This window comes from Molossus molossus, unplaced genomic scaffold (genome assembly GCF_014108415.1).
Source record: "Molossus molossus isolate mMolMol1 unplaced genomic scaffold, mMolMol1.p scaffold_m16_p_10, whole genome shotgun sequence".
In the NCBI taxonomy this organism is placed as follows: Eukaryota; Metazoa; Chordata; class Mammalia; order Chiroptera; family Molossidae; genus Molossus; species Molossus molossus.
In genome coordinates, this window is record NW_023425345.1 from 76379203 (window position 1) to 76390907 (window position 11705).

An 11705-nucleotide genomic window follows, 5' to 3' on the forward strand; every position below is an offset into this window, starting at 1 on the left:
TTGTGTGGCCACCATATCACCCCTGTTTAACCTCTGTTTATGTCATTATCACTTTATGACATAAAGGTCATGTATTATGACCTTATTACTGCACCAGAACTAGTGTCTTAATATACTTATCTGTCTCATCTTCTTATCTCATTAAATATAACTTCCACAAACTCAATTATTTAAGCCAAAAACCTAGGAGTAAATCTTGATTTCTGTCTTTCCTTCAATCCCCACATCAACAGAGCCCTAGACTCTAGCTCCAAATTATATCTTGACTTCATTTCCCTCCCCCATCTCCACTGCCACCAGCCTCGTTCCACCACCATACTTTATCACTTAGACTTCTGCAATGGTTTTCTGACTAATCTCTCTGCCTCCACTCTGATTCTTTCCAATTTATCCTCCATTCAACATTTAGACAAGTGATATTTTAAAAGTATATATTAAATTATGTTGGTCAGTCTGCTGCTGTTTAAAACCATTAGGTGTTTTCAAATTGCACTTTAAATAAAAGCCAAACTCTTTACTAGGGTTTATAGGCCCTGCGTGGTCTGGCTCCTACCTAGTCCCCCCTCCAACCTCATCTCATTCCACTCTCCTGCTCGATACATCATGGTCATGCTGGCATCCTGCATGGTGCTGGGACACACAGCACATTCCCCAGCTCGGGGCTCTCATCCTTGCTATTCTTCCTGCTTAGAACCCTGTTCTTCGTGCTCTTTGCATAGCTGACTCCTCTCATCCTTCGGACCTCAGCTCAAATGTCTCTTCTCAGAGCATCCTGGCCACCCCACCTGCCCTTCCACCAGTTACTTCTGTCACCTCACCTGTTTGTTCCCTCAGTGCACTTACCATGCTTTGGAATTACCTTATTTATACTCTTGTTTAATTGTTTATCTACTTTCTGCCTCACAAAAATGTAAGCTCCATGAAACCTGGCAACAACTGGTTGGTCATTATTCACCATTTTCTCTCTAATACCTTGAACAGTAATTATTAGGCAAACAGTTGGAGTTCAATGAATGAATCTGAATTGAGTTCATGAGTGAATTGAATGAATGAATGAAAATGAATGAATGAATGAATGAAATTAGCTAATCCTTTTTTTGGAAGGAGCAAATAAGGGGCAGAGAGAAACTGGAGGGGTTCACACGGACACTCACGCTCTGGTGAAGAAGGTAGCAGAGTCTTCTCCTCCAATAGAAAGGGGCCCAGAGAAGGGATGGCAGATAAGATCTCTTGCTCCCTCAAAGTGGTTGGGAAGAAAAGATTCTGGGAAGGACTGAGAAGTCTGCTCAAAGTTCCAGTTCTCCTTTCTCCAGCCTCTACAGAATCAAAGCGGAGGTGAGGAGAAGACCACATTCCCAGAGAACATGGTGCAGTATCAGAGGCCCCGACACTGCAGTGAGGAAGCCTGGAAGGGCTTCTCAATCCATGTACAGGTAGGAGGACCCCAGAATGGGGACTTTCTTTTATTGGGCATGAAGGAAGTGTCTTAAAGAAGAATATTCCTCACCAGTCCCAAAATTCTGACGTGGAATATGGAGTTATATCACATGGAGGAAGGAGGAGAGACAAGACAAACTCCACAGAGCTTTCTGCATGCCCGCCCTCACCTAAGGAGACTGGATAGCTAGGCCTCTGGCGATCTGGCCCTAGACCAGGAAAGACACTGATTCTTTCCACTGCCAGCTCCATCTTCCCTGTCCCAGGGGTCCTTCTTCTCCAAGGGGTATCACAGTACCTTCCATTTATAGACTCTAATGCACAGTTTCAGAACAATTCAAAAAACGGAATTAGAAATGGCCCTTAAAGGTCCAGCTTTGGGTTCAATGTAAGGACCCCCAGACAGCTTCTTGGGTACTTCCAGTGACAGAGGTCTTACACACCGTGCAGCCTCTTCCAAGTTGGATGGCTCTGATTGTAAGAGCATCCTTCCCCCCAGACAGCCTGAATCTGTTTCCCTTACACTTGCATCACGTGTTCTGCTGGAGCAGAACAGATAAGTTGGTGGTTTCCACGTGACAACCTTTGAAACACCTGGAGGCAATTATTATTCTAGTAATAAATGGTAGCATTTCATGAATACTTACCAGTCACTGTGCTAAGGATTTTATGTATATTGTCTCATTTAGTATTTGTAACATCCCTAGCATGTAGGAATTATTATTCCCATTCTGTAGATTAGGAAATAAGCACGAGAAGTAAAGCAATCAGCCCAGGCTCACTCGGGTATTGGAAGAATCAGAATTTGTTCCGAGACCAGTCTGACTCCAAGCCCTTCCCTGGCCTGTTATGCCAAGATCACCCCACTCTAACTGAGTCTTGTTTAATCCTGGCTAAACTACATCAAAACCTTCTAGCATTTCTTCCCTGAGAAACTCAAGGCTCCTACCTCTCCACTTTCTCTGAGAACTTCTAGATTCAATAAAATCTTTGCAGTCATCTAGCCTCAGACCCTCTTCCTGGAGACTGGGGAATTCAAAAGGAAGCTCTGCTTCTTCTAATAGCAGAAAATAGAGTCTTCCCAAAGTTCCCTGCTAGGCCCAGTCTCCCCTGACAACCCACCACTTTCTGCTTCCCTCCACCTTCCTTGTCGTCTGTCAACTCTCTTGTCCCCCAGGATTTGTCAATCTACCTCCCCCTTATTCTCACATCTCTTCTTCCCCAAAATCCTACTCATCCTTTTTTTTTGGTGGTATGTGCCCCTAGCAGGAACCGAACCCAGGACTCTCTGGTCCGCAGGCCGACGTTCGACCGCTGAGCCAAACTGGCCAGGGCCTACTCATCCTTTTTTTTAAAGATTAATACACTTTATTTTTTTTTCCTTTATTAATTTTGGAGAGAGAGGAAGTAGGAGAGAGATAGAAACATTGATGAGCGAGAACATCAATTGGCCACCTCCTGCATGCCCCCCATTGGGGATCGGGCCCACAAACTGGACATGTGTCCTAGCTGGGAATCGAACCAGCGACCTCTTGGTGCATAGGTCGACGCTCAACCACTGAGCCACACTGGCTGGACCCTACTCATCCTTTAAAAAACTAACTCCAAGTCTCCATTCCCCATGCAGCCTTCGCCAGCTCCTGCTTCTTCCTAAGTGCTCCCATAGCCTATATTTTTCTATTTTTTTTAGTTCTATTAAGATATAATTGGCATATAACATTGTGTAAGTTTAAGATGTGCAATACAATGATTAGATATATGTATATATTATAAAATAATTGCCACAGTTAATTTAGCACATACATCACCTCACCTAGTTACAAATTTGTGTGTGTGATGAGAATGTTTAAGATCAACTCTCTTAGAAACTTGCAAATGTACAATATAATGCTATTGACTATAGTCATCATGCTGCACGTTACATCCCCAGGACTTATTTAACTTATAACTGCAAGTCTGTACCTTTTCAACACCTTCACTCATTTTCCCCACCACCTGCACCTGGTAACCACCAGCATTCTCTGTTTCTAGTACAAAGGGTTCAGTACACAGCCCGCATTTCTGCCTCCACAACAGCTAATGCCATTTTGCATTCATTGTGTCTGTTCACAGGCCTCCCTCCCTGGCTGGGCTTGTCCAGGGCAGAAAGCGTAGCTTTAAATTCCAGGCCCATTACAATGTAGGTGTTTAGTAAATGGCTGTTACTGTCGAAGGCAGACTGACATTTTTAATACTGCAACTGGAAGAACGGTGGCTAGACTGCAGAAAGTCAGAAAGCAGGGCCAACTTTGGGAAGCCAGGAGATATATCAGGAGAGCTGAGGCCCTCCTAATCGCCTAGCACCTGGTCATCATCTGGTCTCTGGGAGTTGAGTGAAATAATCATCTAGTTCCAGTGAGTACAAGGAAGGGAACAGAGTTTAAAGCAGAATCTGCCGCCCTCTGGTGGCCATCCCACCTCAGAGCCGATTGTTTCGGCCTCTTCCCTGAGATAGAAAAGTCAACCACACAGATTTAGAACCTGATGCCCCTCTCTCCTGGCACAATCTTAATTGTCCCAGATGCTTATATAGCAGAATACTAAAATTAGAATTTCAACTAAGCTCCACGGTGCAATGGATAAAATTTCAAAGTAAAGTGCCAAACCATGCTATGAAGAATTTCAAAGAAAAATTTTAAGAACTAGTTTCTGACTCCCTCAGCCAGATTGAGAATATAAAACAGTGTCATTGTATGGAGAGAAGGGAAGATTTTGTGAGGAGGAAATGTATAGATAAAGCTGTACTGTGAGCCTCATCCCCTCTTTCTCAAGGATGGGAGAACGGGACTAACCCCTTATAGCAAACCTACTGGATGCTTGCATAGGTTACCCCAAGAGCTGACTATGTGGCCCTTAGAGATAGGGGAAGAGTGTTCTGATGCCTGGGTGCCACCCATTCGTTTAGAAGGAGGGAGAAGGACCAAGGAAGGGCCACGTGGACAGGCTGGCAGAGTCGGTGCTCTGGAGTGCTCTGGACTGGCAAAGTTTGCCTGGCAACAGAAGAACTGGCTATGTGTCCTGAGAGAAACAAGTGTGTCCCTGTGCATCTATCTTGGGTGTTGTCCAGTAGGACCACCTCAAAGGACAAAGGGAGCCCAGCAGCTGAGGAAGGAGGCTCAAGTTTCTGGGTAAAAGAAACGCAGGTGAATGGGGTTGACAGCAAAGCTCTAAGGGGCCAGAAAAGTGCCCATGAGAGAATAGACATCAGAGGATATCAGAGAGGAAGGGATGAGGCCATTACCAGCTGATGGAGGAGGAAGCTGTGCCAACTGACACAAACACTTGCCTATAGCTTCCTGTCTGCTCTGCACCACCAAACCTCCTCACCAACACACTTCACTCAGAAACAGCATCTAATGAGAGTGGGTGAAGGGCAGAACTGGGGGGAGGGGAAGGGAGAACGTGACAGACAGACTAGAAGCCAGCCACTCACCCTTTTCCAGGGCTCCAACTGCAGCAAAAACCCGCAGGCTGCAGAGGGTGACATTAAATAGGTTAAGGTTTTGATTCATACATTGGCCTGGTCGTTCTGATTTCTGAACTGAGCCCGTCTCTCACCTGAGCATGGGCAGAATATTTAAAGGCTTTCCTGGGTTTTCACCCAGAAGCAAGGGAAAAAGTTACCCGCCCACTGGCCCAATAAAGTATAAAGGATTGTCTCATGACACCAAACTCACCGTGTAATCCAAATGCAACTTTATTTTTTCATTATATGGAAAGTTGTGGTTGTCATATAATATATAATATACAGCCCTGGCCGGTTTGGCTCAGCGGTTAGAGCGTCGGCCTGCGGTCCAGAGAGACCTGGGTTCAGTTCCCGCTAAGGGCATGTACCTCAGTTGCAGTTTGTCCCCGGCCCTGGCTGGTTGTGAGGGTGGCAGCCACTCGATGTGTCCCTTTCACGTCGATGTTTCTCTCTGTCTTCCTCTCTCTCCCTCCCACTCTATCTAAACAAAAAAATGGAAAAATGTCCTCGGGTGAGGATAAAAAATATATATATATATGTATATATAATACAACATATAGCATATACAATAATATGTATAGTATATAACATAATGCAGGTTATACTTTTCTCTCTGACCGGACTAAATTACAAGGACCCAGGATTTTCCCTTCCAACTTCCCTTGGCCTTCTTTCCCTCCAGTCTAGAACACCCCTGTCCCATTCCTCCATCTCTTTACCATCAGTAACCTCTTTTTATAGACCTCCTGAGACCTGGTCCAACCCCACCCAGGAGTCCTGAGCAGTTCCTCCACTTCTTGAGGAAGAAGAGAGACACATGCTTTGCTGTCAGCCCCATTCACCTATGTCTCTTTGTCCCAGAAACTTGAGCCAGCTTCAGCATGGCTTCGGACGGTCCTCGCCGCCCCAGCCCTCTCAGGTTCTCTCACCATCTGCAGTGGGTTCAGTAGTGTCTCCAAAAAATTCATGTCCACCCAGAACCTCAAAATGTGACCTTAGTTGGAAAAAAAGGTTTTTGTCAATGTAATTAATTAAGGATCTTGAACTGAAATCATCTGGATTTAGGGTGTGTCCCAAATCCAATGACTGATGTCCTTGTAAGAAGAAAGGACACAGAGAGACACAGGGAAGCAGACCAGGTGAAGACAGAGGCAGAGATTGGAGTTATGCTGCCATAAAACCAAAGAAAACCTGGGGCCACCAGGGGCTGAGAGGCAAGGACGATTTCGTCCCTAGAGCCTTCAGAGGGAGCATGGCCCTGCTGACACCCTAATTTCAGGCTGCTAGCCTCCAGAACCGTGAGAGAATAAATTCCTGTTGTTTTAAGCCACCCAATTCATGACACTTGGTTACAGCAGCCCTAGGAAACTAACACACCATGTCAGCCCAGTCTTTCCAGCCCTAGCAACAATCAATGGCTGACCCCTGGCAAGAGGAATGCCGAGGCTTGGGCTGGGGCCCAGTGCCCTCTGCCAAGCCCAGGAGGACTAGGGGAGGAGGGTGAGCTGTAACTTTCAAATGACCGCCTCTCCACCCACACTCCCCTACTGAGCAGCCTTGGGAGAAAACCCAGCATCTGCTCCCCACAGCCTACCATCAACAACACCTCCAGAGCCCAGGGGCCCTTCCCTCCCACTCCTGGAAACCTACCCTTATCCTGTCCTATGGCTGGGGAATTTTCCATCCCACCCCCAAGTCAAAGTCATTAGATTTAATCATTAACAGGGCGGGTGTTAATTAGCAGGGCAGGGTGATCATCCATGCTGATGAGGACACAGCTGGACACTAAGAACAGCTGCTCAGAACAAGAATGGGGAGGAGCAGACTCTAGCTGAAGAGGCAGGAGTGTCTGCCCCCGACTCTGAAAGCTTTGAAATCCCTATTCTTTCAGCCCTGATTTTTCCAGAGTCAAAAGAAATATTTGCTAAGATGAATTCCTCCCTATTTATGTCCATTTCTCAAGTGTTTAATGCATACTAGGTACTGAGCTAGGGTCTTTATGGACACTACCTCACCTCACCCTTCACTATAATAATAGACCTGCCTATTATTCACAGGTGAGGAAACTGAGGCTCAGGTAGGTTAAGTGACTTGCCCAAGGTCACAGAGCTACTAAATGGCAGAGCTGGGATTTGAACCCAGGCAGACTGTTTCAGAGTATTTAATCACCATGCTGGAAGGAGCTGGGGTGGGGAGGCGGAGCGCACCCTTTCTCAGTGTGCCTCATTTTTGTACTTCCACTTTTTAAATAATTTATAATTACTTAGTCATCATTTATAAATACTTAGTCATCCTATTCCACCCTGACCCCTGCGGGGCTGTAAGGTGCTCGTGGACAGAGACCGCACCTGTGTTGTGCTCCACTGTCTCCTCAGTGCTTCATCACAATGCCTGACACATGTGGCAACCCAGTAAGTCCCGGCTGGAAGAATAAAGTCAGCCTCTTAGAGAATTGGAGGTGGAAGGGGCTAGCTAGAGTTAGCTAGGGATTGGGCCTTCTAGACTAGTGATGGTCATAGGGCTAAACACGCATCTCACGAGATCATCCGGTTCACGCCCTTGCTTCAGTTCAGCCATCGCCCTGCCACAGCCTCTGAATCTGGTGGGAAAGGGTTCGCATGGGTCTGGTCCGTGGGAGAGATGCTTTCTCTCTTTTGGCCTCAGTTTCCCCTCTTGAGATGGTTGTTTTGGCTGATATTTTTTTAATCCTCACCCAAGGATATTTTTCTATTTATCTTCAGATAAAGTCGGAGGAAGGGAGAGAGGGAGAAAGGGAGACAGAGAGAAACATTGACGTGAAAGGGACACATCGACTGGTTACCTCCCCAGACCAGGGCCAGGGACAAACTGCAACCAAGGTACGTGCCCTTGGCCGGAATCGAACCCGAGACTCATTGGTTCGCAGGCCGACACTCTACCGCTGAGCCAAACTGGCCAGGGCGGATTGGCTGGCTTTTAAGTATCTTCCACCTAGACCAGTTTGTGGTTCAAGAAGAGGCAAAGCACTTTGGAAACAAACATCTTCTCTGTTTGAATCACCAGCTCTGGGCCCATTCTGAAAGGGCCAGCTGCAGTGGGTGCACACCCAAGCCTGGCAGGATGGCCACGAGGGGCTTTTTCACAGGCTAACCAGGACTTACAGAGTCAGCAGAGGCAGGGACTTCCAAGCCAGCCCCTGAGGGGCCACACATCCACTCTAGAGCTGCTGCTGGGGCTCACAAGAATCTCTGGACAGTTCTCTTGCACAGAGGCCTTCTAGATGGGCTTCGGAGCCCCAGGGGACACAGAGCCTCACCACAGGGCACCCACATCTCTGTTCCAGATCAAGTTCCACCCCCCATCTGGCCTCCTTCCTTCTTCACATGGCATGGCCCTAAAGATTCTCACAAAGCCACCACAAAGGACAAAGGTTTGCTGCCCGGGGAGGATTCTTAGAGCATATGCCACAAGCTCTGAGACAATTTCAAAAGAGTTTCCAGAAATGTTGACAAAACTGCAGCAAATTGGTATGAGCATATGGTTTCCCAGGGAGACCACTTGGATGGGCACTGCTCCCTTGGGTGTATAAAACCAGACTCGCCGCCCCTTCCCGCGGCTCAGAGCTGTGTGTGGAAAAGTGCACGTGCACCTTGTATTCAGTGCAGTGGTGGACCCCATCTCCGCGGGCCAGGCAGGCAGAATTGCAAAGGTAGAGGTAAGGGCCCTGCCTCCTTGGGTTCTCACCCTGATTCTGAGACTTCCTGCCTATGTGACTGGGGCACCCCAATTCAGAATGACAAAATATTAGAACAGGAAGAAACCGTGCAGTCATCTGGTCCCCACTTTTGACAGATGAGGAAACTAGAGCAGTGTGTGCGCCTTGGGGATGGAAGGGAGTGACTGCCCCAGAGTGGCCCCGATAGTAGACAGGACAGTCGGGAGCAGAGGGAGACGTTAAACTCTGACCTCCCAAATCCCAATCCAGGCGGCCCGTCTAGCACCCCCTCTCTATAGGACTCTGCCCTTGTAAAGCAAAATAAAGATTATAACCTGCCCTCCTTCTTGGTGGGTTGTGAGGATTGGTGATAATGCATGAGAAGCTTCTGGGGGTGAGGAGGATAGATAAATAAAAGCAGAAAGTGCTGAGAGCAACAAAGAGCAGCCTATTAACCCAGAGCCCAGCTCTGAGAGTAAGGGCAGGCCGGAGCTAAGTGACTGCATCACTAAGTCACATCCTTGTAACTTTAAATATTTCATGGACCCAGAAGTGTACCACGAGGAACAGCTACTGCTCCTCCGGCAGGGGCTGTGACTGTGGCGGGGACATCATGCTTGCACGCATGAGCACAGACACAAGTAAGCTGGGGGAAGGGGCTGGGACAGGCAGGCTCCAACTCTTAGTCATTCTAGGAAGGGCTCCAAGAGCAGGCATGAGGTGCTCTGCAACTCCCCAGCCCTGTGGGTGAGCAAACCCACACCTTTTTCCACCCACAGGCCCAACAGGCACTCAGTCACTCACTCATCTCTGGGCCTAAAAAGACAAAACAACATACTCACACCTTCACAGACAGACCCACGTCAGCTCACGTGGAGACCCCAGCACCGAAGGCTGCAAGCCAGTCACGCACCACCTCGGCTACCCACAAACGCTTTGCCACCCACCACAGCCTCCTCCAGAAGTCAGTACCAGGAGCTGTCTCTCCTCAGTCTCCCTGCTCTCTCCTCCTCTGCTTCCACCCCAGCACCAGCTGCTCCAGGACCCATCTTTCCACGCAGCCCCCCACCAGCCACCTCTCCAAAGCCTGAGCTCTCTGGGCCCCTCTCCTGACCAACAGCTTTCGGGGCAGAGAGTCTGGGACTCCAGGCCTTGAGAAAGCAACATGAAGAGTGGTGTGAGACTTTGAGAGGAATTTCCATGACCAGACAGAATTTGAGAGGAAGAAGGGACCATGAAAGAGGCCTAGGCAAACTGGATGACTAGGGTGGGGATGAAAGGTCTTACGAAAGCCTGGAGAGTCTCCTAACTCTGCTCTCCTTCTAGGAGATAACAAGACAAGAGAAACAACAACTATCCACTCATTGAGGGCTCCATGTGCCAGATCCCTTACTCCATATGACACTCAACCCTATCAGGTAGGGACTCTTCTGCCCACTGTACAAATGAGAAAATCAAGGCTCAGTAAGGAGAGTCTGAGTCCCCAAAGATAGGGGTGTGGGATTCTGGCTTCAAGTTCCAGGGTCCTGATGAAAGGGGGTAGGGGATAGACAAAGTCATCTCTTTAAAGCATATCCGGACCCCACTCTGTGTACGGGTGCTCAGGAGGTGAGTGGAGAAGAAGTCAGAGCAAGCACCTGGGCCTTATTGGGCCCCTGTACTCCCCACTCCATCTTTCTCTTGGCTTCTTGCCCTCACACCCCTCCCTCTGCTGTCACTCCTAAGTAGCCGTTGACCTGAAGAGGGGCTAAGGACACCAATCAGCCATTTCCTAAGCTGGCCCTGCTACATCAGAGAGAGCGAGGGAACCCTGCAAATTCAGGCTGGGTGTGGGGGTCCTGGAACCCAAATGACAGCAAAATGGGCCACTTTATAGCAAATGGAGGTCTGGCTGGCCCACTAGGTCCCCATAACCCCAGCATTGCCCTGAGAAAACTGAGCTGGGCCTGGCATGTGTAAAGTGATATGGCTGGTGGGGAGGGCAGAGGAGGTTATTTTGGGAGGTAACAGGGGAAGGGGCCATGTGAAATCTAGGCCAAAGAAGGGCTTCCCGGGAGAGGAAGCAACTGAGGGTTGAAGCTGACCCTTTGTAAGAAAGGATGACCATAGGGTCCCCAGAGAAACAGGCATTGATCTGTATGGTACTTTCTAGTTGCTCCATTTAAAGCAAAAGAAACAGATCTCTGGCCCTGGTCCCTACCAGGCCCCTGCTCAGAACTCCCTGTCCCTTCTCCTCCCCACCCCCAGTCCTTCTCCCCTTAGAATGTCCAGCCCTGCCCCCTCCCCAGTGCCCTGGCACCTCTCCTCTATCTATTCAGTGGCCCCCAGCCCCTGGCATAGTGCCCAAAGCTCCTACGAATATTTTATCTCCTTTACTGTCTAGTATTGATTGACATCTTGGTCCTACACCAAACTAGTAGGTTCTTCACGTGGTCTAACCTCCATCCCTTCAGTTACAGCAGATTATTTCATACTCTGCCAGTAATGAAATTGGAAACCCGGGCCATCCCAACAAAGGAGTTTCCCTCCCCATTCCCCAGCATCCTCTTCTTGCAGGCCTTTCACCTGCTTTCCCATTCCCATAATTTAGCAAGCAGAAACAGAAATCTATTTCACAAACATTATTGGCTTGCCACCCCCATTACTCCTTCTGTTGAGTCCCAGATGGTCCTCTCTCCCTGAGCCCTCCACCCACTGCCATCAGCACTTCGAGAAGAGGCTCCGGCCTCTGGAGACCCTCTAAGGTCTTCCGTTATCCTCCCTGCCTCCCAGGGAACACAGGTCTGGTGCCCAGACCCCACACCTCTCCTACAAGTTTCCACCTCCGCCCTAGGGTCTTCTTTTCAAGGAAAAGTCCCTCTCCATGTCTAGCCTTAATCCTTCCTGCTGCATAACTAAATCCCCTCTCCTTCTTTTTTCTATAAGACAACCCTCTTTCTCCATGAAAGGAAATGAAATCTTTCTTTCTCGTTTGCCGCCTCCTCTCTCTAAGTGCCCATCCACCTTCCCGACCCCTAAAACCTGCCCGGGTTTGGAGAAGTTCTTGGTAGCTGCTCCCCTCCCCCCTCC